This window comes from Moschus berezovskii, chromosome 1, assembly GCF_049115385.1.
Source record: "Moschus berezovskii isolate FMDL1 chromosome 1, NW_MosBer_1.0, whole genome shotgun sequence".
Classification (NCBI taxonomy): Eukaryota; Metazoa; Chordata; class Mammalia; order Artiodactyla; family Moschidae; genus Moschus; species Moschus berezovskii.
In genome coordinates this window covers 112,214,704-112,227,499 of record NC_142460.1, presented here as the reverse complement: position 1 = coordinate 112,227,499, position 12,796 = coordinate 112,214,704, and the positions used below count along the sequence as shown (strand labels likewise).

Below are 12,796 nucleotides of genomic sequence, written 5' to 3'. Positions count from 1 at the left end.
TATTGACTATCCTTTTGGGTTAAGAAACATTGCTTTTGACCTTTTAGGTCACTGATTTGGTCTTCAACTGAGTTCAATTCATATTTATCCCACCTTTTGAACTTAATTTCAGAGATACTTGTTCTTCATTTATAAGATACAGATTTTATTTTTAATAAATGAACTTTTTTTAGAGGTATAATGTCCTTGCCATAAAATAGTCATATTTTAAGTAAGATGTTTATTGTTGTTTTAGTTGTTATCATGTCTGACTCTTTTGCAACTCCATGTACTGTAGCCCACCAGGCTCCTCTGTCCATGGGATTTCCTAGGCAAGAGTATTGGAGTGGGTTGCCATTTTCTTCTCCAAGGGGATCTTCCTGACCCAGGGGTGGACCTGGGACCTGACCTGCCTTGGCAGGTGGATTCTTTACTACTGAACCACTCTTTACCACTGATGCACTAAATGCATATACTCATGTGTATAGAAAAGAAAGAAAGTCAAGTCACTCAGTCGTGTCCAACTCTTTGTGACCCCATGGACTGTAGCCTACCAGGATTCTCCGGCAAGAGCACTGGAGTGGGTTGCCATTTCCTTGTATAGTATAGGATAATTACTATTCCAGTCAAGATACAGCTCATTTTCATCACCTCCAAATTTTCTTGAGCCTTGGTGCCATCAATAATCCCCCATTTTCTGCATTGTTTCCACCTTTCTTTTGTACTCTGCTCTACAATTTTCAGTCACCTTGGCCTTCCCTCAATTCAACCTCTGTCTACTCAGCTCATCAACATCATTTGCTCTCTTAGTTTTTCTCTCCTCAAACTGATGTCTGGGAAGTGCCTCTAGGCAGCAAACCAGTGACTGTTGGGGCCACTTCATTTATTTCTCTTTTCTCAGAGATCATACTCTTTTATGCTTTTTATCCGGTGTCTGAAGACAGCTGTTTCATACATTTTCCCAGTTTACTGCAGGAGGGTTTTTCCAGTAATAGTTATTCCAATGTGGACATAAGTGAAAACTATCCATCTCTGGTAGATTCAAGGTGATCAGAATTTTTTTGCTATTCCTCCCATTGAGAAAAGAGAAAGTGTTAGTCACTCAGTCGTGTCTGATTCTTTGTGATCCTATGGAATGTGACCCCAGGCCGCCTCATGGAATTCTCCAGGCAAAATTCTGGAGTGAGTTGCATTTTCTTCTCCAGGGGATCTTCCCAACCCAGGGATCAAACATTAGTCATCTGCATTGGAGGCAGATTCTTTACCATCTGAGCCACCAGGGAGCCCATTCCTCCCATTGAGAGATAGAATCTAATTCTCTACCTTGGAGTTTGGTTTTGCCTTAGTTTTTCTTGATCATTAGCATATGGGCAGAAATGATATTGTTGAATTCCCAAGATTAGGTCCTGAGACTCCCTGCAGCTTCCATCTGGGTTTCTTGGAATCTTTGCTCTGGGGAAGACAGCCGCTATGTAAGAAGTTTGTCTACCCTGAGACTGTCATGTTTACAGGCAACTTACAGGTTTTCTGGCAGTTCCAACTAAGTCCGTTCTTCTAGCTTCCCCACCAAGGCAGTGAGCATGTGGATAAACCTGTCTTGCAAACTGTAGATGAGTTGATCTGTCAGCTGTGTATAACCAAGTGACATCAGTCAATGGCATAAGGAATAAAAAGTCACCCAACTGAGACCTACCCGATCCCCTGACCCCCAAATGCTGAAATATGGTAAAAATAGTTCTGTTTAGCTACAAGGTAAGTAGTTCGTTATATAGCAATAGATATCGGGAATGTTGGTAGAGACATATGTAAACTACAAGACTGCTTATTTGAACAACAGTTTTCCTTAGATTGATTTTTGCTAGTTATCTTCACAAATGTTTAGTGATTCTCAATATTCTTTCAGGATTGAATAGGATATGTATCTAGATAGAGTTTGTGAACAGCTTGATTTTGGATGTGGGGGCAGGGTTCCCTATCATTCATTTGGATCTTAAATGATCCAGTATTCTTCACTGCTTTTCTGGTCCCGGTTAGATTTTCTTGTGTCAGAAAACTCACCTTAGAGAACAATTATCTTAACAATTTGTCAAGACAAGTGCTTGATTTATCTCTTTTTTTTTTTTTTCTCTCCTATCGATATGGAGGTTTGCAGTTACCTCACTGCTCTTCTTTCTCCAGTTCCAACACTCATCACACTCCTACTCCAGGTGAAATGTTTGCTTTTGCGGGAGAAACAGCATTAGCACCCTTTACTACTTTCAGAGGAAGAGGAAAAGTTCTGACTTAACGTTGCTTATCCAAAGGCTACTTCTTAATGAATTGCTCTGACAATTGTGCCTAGGCTACTCATCATTTTTGTTGCCTCTAAACTTAAAGTGGGCTTCCTAGGTGGTGCAGTGGTAAAGAGTCTGCCTGCCAATGAAGGAAACGAAGGAGAATTGGGTTTGATCCCTGGGTGGGGAACATGCCTTAGAGAAAGAAATAGCAACCCACTCCAGTATTCTTGCCTGGAGAATCCCCATGTACAGAGGAGCCTAGCAGGCTGCAGTCCAGAGGCTCGCAAAGAGCTGGACATAACTGAGCATGTAGCTCACACACAAACTTAAAGTATATCTGACATGATTCTTACTTTATGGTAGAATTATACTCATCCGTAACTTTCCATAATTAAATTTCATTATAGGGAAAACATAACGAAAAACAAGAATTTAAATATGGTGGATGATTTTTGCCTGTCATTCTATTCAATCAGGTTTGTCCCAGAAGGAGCAAATCTCAGATGGGAGATGTAAAACTACTGTTCTTTCCATCACATTTAGCATCCATGTGCCTCTTGTAGTAAAAGCATTCGCCACATTTAGTATGACCATATGATTAAAGCTATAGATTTGTACCTTCAGAGCATGGTTTTTAAATGTAAGCCAAGCCTTTTTTCAGTGTTTAACCAAAGAAATATGTCTGTTCCAATGTTGAGGAAAATCACTTGTGCTGGATGCTTAAGAGATACTTTAGTTGCAATGTGGCCTTTTCTCAAGGACTTCTCAAAGATAATTTTTATTTATTCATTTTTTAAAGAAATAGATACTAATACAGTTTTTATCAAGATGCTTGTGTTGACTGGAAGAGAGTAAAGCTTCAGGTATATAATGCAACTTCCTTAAATGGAAATAGAAAATATATAAGTTGCTACCACCGAACAGATCTGCAGGGCACAATGACAGTCTCCCTGTGGGAGGGAGGACTTACCCAGCTGTCATCTCCCACTGGGGCGTCTTACCTGGTAGCATCACCTGTTGACAGAACACTTAAGGGTTTTAAAAAAATCTTTCCTGCCATCGCTCATAGGTTTTTACTCCCTCTTGATCACTCTTCACTGTTATGGAGACTGGTTGTCTTTCTAATGTTCACCAGATGCAAACTAACTTGTGACCACCCTGGCACATTCCTGAGTGCTTACTGTAAGAATGGATGAATCGGAGATCAATTGCCCAGGACTGTTTTTCCAGGTGTCCTACTCTCCTGACAGAACCTGGCTTCCTGAAACTATTCAACTAAAGCACACATCAGTTCAGTTCAGTCAGTTCAGTCGATCAGTCGTGTCCGACTCTTTGCGACCCCATGAATCACAGCACGCCAGGCCTCCCTGTCCATCACCAACTCCCGGAGTTCACTCAAACTCATGTCCATCAAGTCGGCACCATATTATAAGTATATTAAAAAACTGCAGTGAAAATAAAACCCCCATTAATGGGACTTTTCACTATAAACAATTATTATAAAATACAAAGTCTCTTGAGTACTTTTCTCTTATTTGTGTTTTAGGCTGGGTGGGGTTTTTGTTTGTTTGTTCTTGTTTTATTGGTTCTTATTTCCCTTCAGTTTCCCATCCACTTTGTCTCTTCCTCAAACTTCTGGTCAGGTGATGGTACATTGTTTTTTTTCAGCACAATTATCCTTTATAAGTAAAAACTGGGAAAAAAATGTAAGCTGTGAAATTTGGGAGAGAAAGGATAGGTGAATGTCTGCGTTCCATCTGATGTCTTTCTTTACACCTCCTCTTTGTCTTTGATGTTGATGAACCGGTGTCTGGACTCCTAATTATTGGCTTTCCCATAGAATTTTGGTTTGGGTTCCTCTCTTCACACCTCCATGCTTTTTTTTTTTTTGCAGTCACAGGTAGACTTCTTACACTAGCTATCTTTTCAGACCCTAATTTTTGTCCTTGGTGTTTTGTTGCAAGTTGTCACTTTGCTGAGAGCTGGGGAGAGGACTGGGCAAAGCCCTCTTCCTGCATGCATCCTCAGGGCCCTGGGGTGATGGCAGTTGCCTCTAGAGCTGACTGTAGTCTCACTCTTTTTGCTGACAGCTCCAGCTGCACAGGTCTCCTTCCTGTGCTTTGAAGTGAAATTCATGCCCAGTTTTGCTTCATAGATTTTCACGTGCTTTTCTCTCCCTCTAGGGCAGCCTCTTCTCCTACACTAACTCCCACACTTAGTTATCATTTTGTCATTTTCAGGTGTCCATTCAAATAACCACTTCCTCCAGTAGATCTCCCCTGCATAACCCCTCTGCATAGCCCATGTCCCAGAACACTATGCATTTTCTGCATAGCACTCACTATGGTTTGTAACCATATATTCATTTGTATTTTTGTTTGATGACTGTACTTCCTTTTTGAGACTAATAGACTCTTGTCCCCCAGGATCATGTCTTTTATGGGTTTTTTTGCTCATCACTGTATTCTCAGCTACCAGCCTAGTGCCTATGTGAATTTCTGAGTGAATAAAGTATAGGTATCAATAACTGTTCACTTAATGACCAAGTTGTTTGAATGAAGACATTGGAATGATGAATGAGACTGATATTTGTTTATTCTTAGGTTTCTAGCGTTAATAGTATTGTAGTACAAACATTTATAGCATAGAACAATTGAATACAGCTATATATCTATAGCATTAGATGACTTACAGAGAAATTACATGATGATAATTTTAACATGGACACTAACTTAAAGATTTCTTAAAGTATATGTTCTGTCATAGTAATGCTGCATTTAGCAACCTTGACTTGCTTGTGTGTCAATGAATCACTGTTTATAAAAGAATCATGACAAGATATAGTTGGCCCTTTGTATTTCTTTATATCCTTGGATTCCGCATCTGGGGATTCAACCAACTGGATTGAAAATATTTGGAAAAAACTGAATTAACCATATGCTATTAACTATTTCCATAGTACTTACATTGTGTTAAGTATTATAAGAAGCATTCCAGCTATGATTTAACATATTACTATATGGGAAGATGTGCTGTTGAGTATATGAAAACACTATGCCATTTTATATGAGGATTGTGAGCATCTGTGGATTTGGTATTCATGGGGGTTCCTGGAACCAGTCCCTTGCAGACACCAAGGGATGACTGTACTTTGTTTCCATTCCCTAGGCTTCATTAACTACATATAACATCAGTATAAGTCATGTTTCTTTAGGCAACAAGCATATGGCTACATTGTCAACTAGTATTGATATAATAGATTCTATAAATTTGAATTAGTCAGAATTTGCTTTATAATAGAATTGTAGAAAAGACTATTCTCCCCTGTATTATAGGCACAATACAGTACACAGGGTCTACTTATAGTGTTGCCTAATTCTATAATCCTAAAAACTTAATGGTATTTTGGCTAGGATTCTTAGTAAAGAACAAGCAAGTCTATTATAATTTAAGCAGCAAAATGTATTAACTAAGTTACAGTATTAGTGTTACTATGTGTTAGAGTTACTAACTGTTCCATACAATTCTAGTTTATCCTTGACATTATCAATAGCATCACCTTCTATTCCCAGATGTGTCCTAGTTCAAATGGCAAACTGTATGATCCCCTATACAGGGCAATTGGGAGAGTTGGAGAAATGGATAAAGCTTTCAGGAACAAGACCTCTAGGTACATACAAAACTGGATTAATGAGGGAGCTGTCATTTGTCACCACCACTGACTCTAGAACCACTCCACAGATCTACTACTCCACAATCATATCTCATGGATGAGAGAGGAATCCTCCATCACTCCCTGTACCTCTGGGGTACCATTAAAATATGAACTCCTCATTCAGACCCTAGTTTCCCATATGACAGAAATCAGAAAACTGCTTGTATCATTTGTATAAGAGTCTGAGAAGATGTAGTTTGGGGGATTCCACCTGGGGAAAACAAGGTTGACAAAATAGAAAACAATTAAGAACAAGAAATGTACTTAAAATATTTTGAGCTGCTGCAAAAGACAGATGTTACCCTTTATCTGGACATACACCCATTTTCCAAACTTAAAACAATAGCAATAAAAACTGTATTCCCACTTAATGAGATAACAATCTCTCACACAAATAAACTCATTCTCTCCCTAGATGAGAGATTATTTAGCATAATCATTTTTATTTAGTACAATGTTTTAATTTAATACAGTCTTTTCTAGGTCGAGTATATGTAGTCATCACTACATATGTTTCCTTAATCCTACCTTGGTGTTTATAATTTTGTTGTTCAGTCGCTCAGCCCTGTCCAACTCTTTGCGACCCTATGGACTGTAGACCTCTAGGTTCCTTTGTCCATGGGATTCTCCATGCAAGAATACTGGAGTGGGTTGCCATGCCCTCCTCCAGAACGCCTTTCCGACCAAGGGATCGAACCCACATCTCTTATGTTTCCTGAATTGGCAGGTGGGTTCTTTACCACTAGCGCTACCTAGGAAACCTCCAATATTATAAAGTAAATAGTCTTTATTTAATGTGAATAACTTTCCTCATCAGCAACTAACTAGTCCATATTACTTTTATCTTTAGGTCAGTGGTGACTCAGTTAGCTGGATTTCTTACCTGTTGAGTAGACCCAAACTCCATTCATTGGGAATTGAGCCCCTGATGGCTCTTCTTGTATGAGGTAACTCTAATTTTCCATTAATTTTTACTAATAGACATGGAGATGTTAAGGACTATCCTATTGAAATTCTTGAGTTAAAGGAACTCTTTTGTGTTTCCGTTGCATAACGGTAATTATTCCTTTCTAAACTTGCCGAAGAATTGATGCTTTTGAACTGTGGTGCTGGAGAAGACTCTTGAGAGTTCCTTGTACTGCAAGGAGATCCAGCCAGTCCATTCTAAAGGAGATCATCCTGGGTGTTCACTGGAAGGACTGATGCTAAAGCTGAAACTCCAATACTTTGGCCACCTCATGAGATGAGTTGACTCACTGGAAAAGACTCTGATGCTGGGAGGGATTGGGGGCGGGAGGAGAAGGGGACAACAGAGAATAAGATGGCTGGATGGCATCACCGACTCTGTGGACATGAGTTTGAGTGAACTCCGGGAGTTGATGATGGACAGGGAGGCCTGGCGTGCTGTGATTCATGGGGTCGCAAAGAGTCGGAAACGACTGAGTGACTGAACTGAACTGAACTGAACTGAAACTTGCTTAAGCCCACAGCCAACATGGTAATCCCCTTGTCTGTCAAATGACTTGAGACCCTGTTGCACTCTTGGTGGAAGTATTCCTCCCTTGAGTATCAAGATCCTTAAACCAAAGCAGTTGAAAGTGGCAAGGATGTGAACTTAAATTCACGTAAGTGAGCCATTAAGGGAAAAGTGAGAAGTACCACTCCCATTTCATTTCCTGGTTCCTAAGCTCATATTTCTGGCCATGGCTGAAGAAACACTATGTATTGGATGCTATTTTATGGCATATGTTGTATTCTACATGATGTCATCCTAATTTTGTGCCATATCTTCTAATACAGGAATGAAAACTAAATCTTTAATAAGTCATTTCTCTTTTGTATTAAGCCATCTGCTTCTAGTTGGAAATATTAATGACTCCGAAATGCATCAATCTGAGGTCCTAATCATTCTGCTGTAAAATAAGATCTCTGGTCAGAACCAATGTTACATGAATTATAGTGACAGAGTGAAGCATTTGGTCAGTTCACAGATGATGTTGCTGGCAGAAATTTGGTAGACAAGATGGACAAATCCATTTCTCAGTTCAGTTCAGTTCAGTCGCTCAGTCGTGTCTGACTCTTTGCGACCCCATGAACCACAGCACGCCAGGCCTCCCTGTCCATCACCAACTCCCGGAGTTCACTCAAACTCATGTCCATCGAGTCGGTGATGCCATCCAGCCATCTCATTCTCTGTCGTCCCCATCTCCTCCCACCCCCAATCCCTCCCAGCATCAGACTCTTTTCCAGTGAGTCAACTCTTCGCATGAGGTGGCCAAAGTATTAGTGTTTCAGCTTTAGCATCAGTCCTTCCAATGAACACCCAGGATTGATCTCCTTGAGAATGGACTGGTTGGATCTCCTTGCAGTCCAAAGGACTCTCAAGAGTCTTCTTCAGCACCACAGTTCAAAAGCATCAATTCTTCAGCGATCATCTTTCTTCACAGTCCGACTCTCACATCCATACATGACCACGGGAAAAACCATAGCCTTGACTAGACGGACCTTGGTTGGCAAAGTAATGTCTCTGCTTTTTAATATGCTATCTAGGTTGGTCATAACTTTCCTTCCAAGGAGAAGGCGTCTTTTAATTTCCTGGCTGCAATCAGCATCTGCAGTGGTTTTGGAGCCCAAAAAAATAGAGTCTGACACTGTTTCCACTGTTTCCCCATCTATTTCCCATGAAGTGATGGGACCAGTTGCCATGATCTTTGTTTTCTGAATGTTGAGCTTCAAGCCAAACTTTTCACTCTCCTCTTTCACTTTCATCAAGAGGCCTTTGAGTTCTTCTTCACTTTCTGCCATAAGGGTGGTGTCATCTGCATATCTGAGGTTATTGATATTTCTCCCGGCAATCTTGATTCCAGCTTGTGCTTCTTCAAGCCCAGCGTTCAGACAGCAGTGATTCCACACTCATCATGTTGGAAGAAGCCTTATGTAATTAATCTGCCATCAGGTGGCTGGTTATTCCTTTTGGGGTATGGTATCATATGGCAAGACTCATGTTTGTTCACCATTGCTTTCAAACTGGGCATTCAGCAGAAGTAATATCCAGATATCTGGGGGGAAAGAAGTCTAAGTTGTTAAGCCCATGCATCAACTCTGAAACCATGATCACAATTTTTCATGAGGCCATTTAGTAATTACTGGGTCACTGTGGAAAGAGGTTAACAAATCCACATGGCAGGACACCTTGTTCAGTCATCCACTGAAAGCTCCATATAGAGTCAGTCTTTTTGCATATTCACATAAATGTTCTCAAACTCTAGAAGAGTTTAAAAGTCTAGATTGGTTTTTGCGCTAATCTTCCTTATCACCACCTCTCCAATCTTATTCCTCCAAGTCCCTGACTATCCAGTTAAATTATTAGGTAATGCCTATAAATTAATATAGATCTGTAGCTTATCCTGCTTCCCAGATAAATGGATCATGAGATGCCCTGTTTGAAGTTCTGCCATTGGGAATATTTATTTTTCTATATGAACAATTAGGTCACCCCAGAGTGGGGTTGACATGATGAAGTGCTCCACTTCTATAGGTGGGGAGATTGAGCTGCATTAAAGGGGACAAATAAATACTACTGGGTGATGTGGACAAAATGAATACTTCTATACAATAGAGGTTCCTATAGGGTGCTTTTTAGTATTGTCATTTCCAGTGGAGACAACAGTAAATTGGAATATGTTTTTTTTTCTCAGTCACCTGCTCTTAGAGTTCTCTTAATGAGGATAGCAGTGTGGTTTGAGAGAACAAAGGCAGCATGGCAGGAGTAAATATACTCAGAGAATGAGTCATCTGCCTTTGAAACTTCTGTGTTTAGGACCTACTTGAACCAATTCAAATAGAAATGATTTCCTGGGGATGATGGATGCTGCAAGGAATATCTGATTTTATAGCTCAGTAGTTGAGATAAAATATAGTTCATGGTGGGATGCTCAATTTCCATAGCCACATGTGTACTACTCTCAAACATTCAGTCTCTACCAGGATCCAACAGCACAGTGAGACTTTCCCAGAAGGAGAATGCCATAGTTATTCACTTAAAAAGATACTGTACTTTGAAATGTGAGGTATGCACTATAGTCTGGATCTTCCAGGGAGTCTTTTATTGCTTTGGGCCACATTGAAGGCTAGAAGACTTTCTGTGACCTGTTAATTATTTGCAGAAGCAGAGCTAAACATCATATATAATTTCTACAAAATACAAAAATTGAGCAAGCACCAGCCCCCTTTCTTATGACAGTGGATGCATATTGGAATACTTTTCTTTCCTGTTGGAGGAGACATTTTGAGACACTGGTCTCCAGAAATTTCAGTCAGCTGACAGGCCTCTGTATTTTTCATATCTTTTATCTTTTGATGGGGCTTGCCAGGTGGCACTAGTGGCAAAGAATCCACCTGCCAATGCAGGAGATGCAAGAGACACGAGTTCAATTCCTGGGTTGGGAAGATCCCTGGAAAAGGAAATGGCAACCCACTCCAGTATTCTTGCCTGGGAAATTCCATGGACAGAGGAGCCTGGTGGGGTTCAGTCTGTTGGGCTACAGAGAGCCAGACACGATTGAGCAACTAAGCACACATCTTTTGATATGTATATGTTTTATGAATGTATATGGGAACAGATGTGAGAGTTGAACCATAAAGAAGGCTGAGTGTCAAAGAATTGTCGCCTTCAAATTTTGGTTCCGGAGAAGACTCTTGAGAGTCCCTTGCACTGCAAGATCAAACCAGTCAATCCTAAAGGAAATTAACTCTGAATATTTACTGGAAGGACTAATGCTGAAGCTCCAGTGCTTTGGCCATCTGATGCAAAGAGCCAACTCATTGGAAAAGACCCTGATGCTGGGAAGGATTGAAGGCAAAAGGAGAAGAGGGCAGCAGAAGATGAGATGGTTAGATAGCATCATTGACTCAATGTAAATGAACCTGAGCAAACTCCAGGAGTTAGTGAAGGACAGGGAAGCCTGGCATGCTGCAGTCCATGGGGTCACGAAGAGTCAAACACAACTTAGCAAATGAACAGCAGTGGTACATACTCTTTCTGTGCACTGCGTTGCATTAGCATAAAATCGTCAGTTTACAGACCACTCTGATGTTCTGCGGGCTGAATTATGGCAGTCAGTGAGTTCCTGTTGTTCTTTGGCAGTGAATCCAGTCACAGTGTGTGTCTGTCCCTGCCAGGTGGAAACCATCTGCATCCAGTGTTCTCTGTTTACTGGGACAGAGGAAGAGACATTGGTCAGATTGAAAGGTCCGTTCTAGCTACAATACAGGGTCTGGACTGATTTTCTCTCCTGAGTGATAGCATCCTTCAAACATGACAATCCAATTAAATGGAAAATAACCCGTTGTTGTTCTGTGAGACCTCTCTTCTGCAATGGTCAGATAGGTAAATTAGATGTGAATTGACAGTAATCACCAGTTGTGCATCTTTTGTGTGTGTGTGTGCATCTTTTAAGTCTCCATGATTACTACAGGAATATGGTTCTGCTTTTCTTTTCTTTGTTTTTGCTTTTTGTCCACACCACATGGCATGGCCGCTTGCACTGGAAGCTCAGAATCTTAACCTCTGGACCACCAGGGAAATCCCAGGACATATATAGTTCTGTCACCATAACTTTATCCAGGTTATGGTAAACTTAAAGCCTATCTGTATTAGAGTTCTCCGGAGAAAGAGAGAACGATAGGATGTGTATGTGCATATTTGTGTTGTATATATACATATAATGTGTATATATATACACATTGACCAAATATCTGGCTATCATGGACAAGCCTAGCTGACATATAAAATTAACCATCACATTTTCTTTTCATTCTCATAGTACTTAGAAGCATGCTGATGGATTGTCAGTGTTCTTCCACATACCTTCCTTCCCTTACAAAATTGCGGGGACCCTGAAAGTCCTGTATTGATAGGCTTCTTATTCTATATGTTGTTGTTGTTTAGACTCTAAGTCGTTTCTGACTCTTTTGTGATCCCATGGACTATAGCCCACCAGGCTCCTCTGTCCATAGGACTTTCCAGGCAAAAATACTGCAGTGGATTGCTATTCCCCTCTTCAGGGGATCTTCCCGACCCAGGGATTGAACCCAAGTCCCCTGCGTTGCAGGCAGATTCTTTACCACTGAGTTACCAGGGAAGCCCCCTTATTCTATATAACCAAATGATAATTTAAGTAACTGTCACCACTGCTGCCATGGGCTGGATTCTCCTTGCCTTGCAACCTGACAACATTGAATAAGCAGCTACACAGTCTCATTTCCTGAAATGTTTGTTGTCCACCATCACATCTGTCATTAATTACTCTATTGGTCAGTGTTCTTTTTTGCAAATAACAACCCACTCAAGCTAGTTTTCACCGAAATAGATTAATAAAGGATATTAGGTAGCTTGGGGGATAACTGGTAAGGCAGAAGAAAAGTTCTAAATTTCCACAATTCAAGTCCAGAGGAACACTGATGAACTCGCCTGATGAAGGACGTGCTGTAACTGCTGCCAGCTCCAGAAACAGCAGCAGCACTGGCCCGAGGAGAATGCCCCTGGTGCCAAACCAGTGGGTGGAGGCCTGAGAGTACAGTGCTTATGGCTCATACACAAAAGAATGGACTAGGAACACAGTCTCCTTTCATTCTAGTTTGAAGGAACATTCAGCCTAACGTGTGGAATACCTAATTTCAAAACAGTGCAGTGCTGACAATGGCATTTCCAGATAATTAGGTAAGAACATAAGCATTACCATCCTCTTTAGAAGCAGGAATTCCTCTGATTCAAGAAAGCACTGGGGCCTCCGCGGGTGGCGCTAGTGGTAAAGAATCCACTTAG

The 12,796-nt window shown here is 40.7% G+C and overlaps 1 long non-coding RNA gene across 1 annotated transcript in view; it reads left to right on the top strand.

Moving 5' to 3' along the window:
- LOC148778815 (uncharacterized) overlaps positions 1–12,796 on the top strand; it is a 668,381-nt gene that overhangs the window by 40,869 nt on the left and 614,716 nt on the right. Inside the window, exon 2 of the long non-coding RNA XR_016038095.1 lies at positions 6,821–6,917. This is a non-coding gene — a long non-coding RNA (uncharacterized LOC148778815). The remainder of the gene's footprint in view (positions 1–6,820; positions 6,918–12,796) is intronic.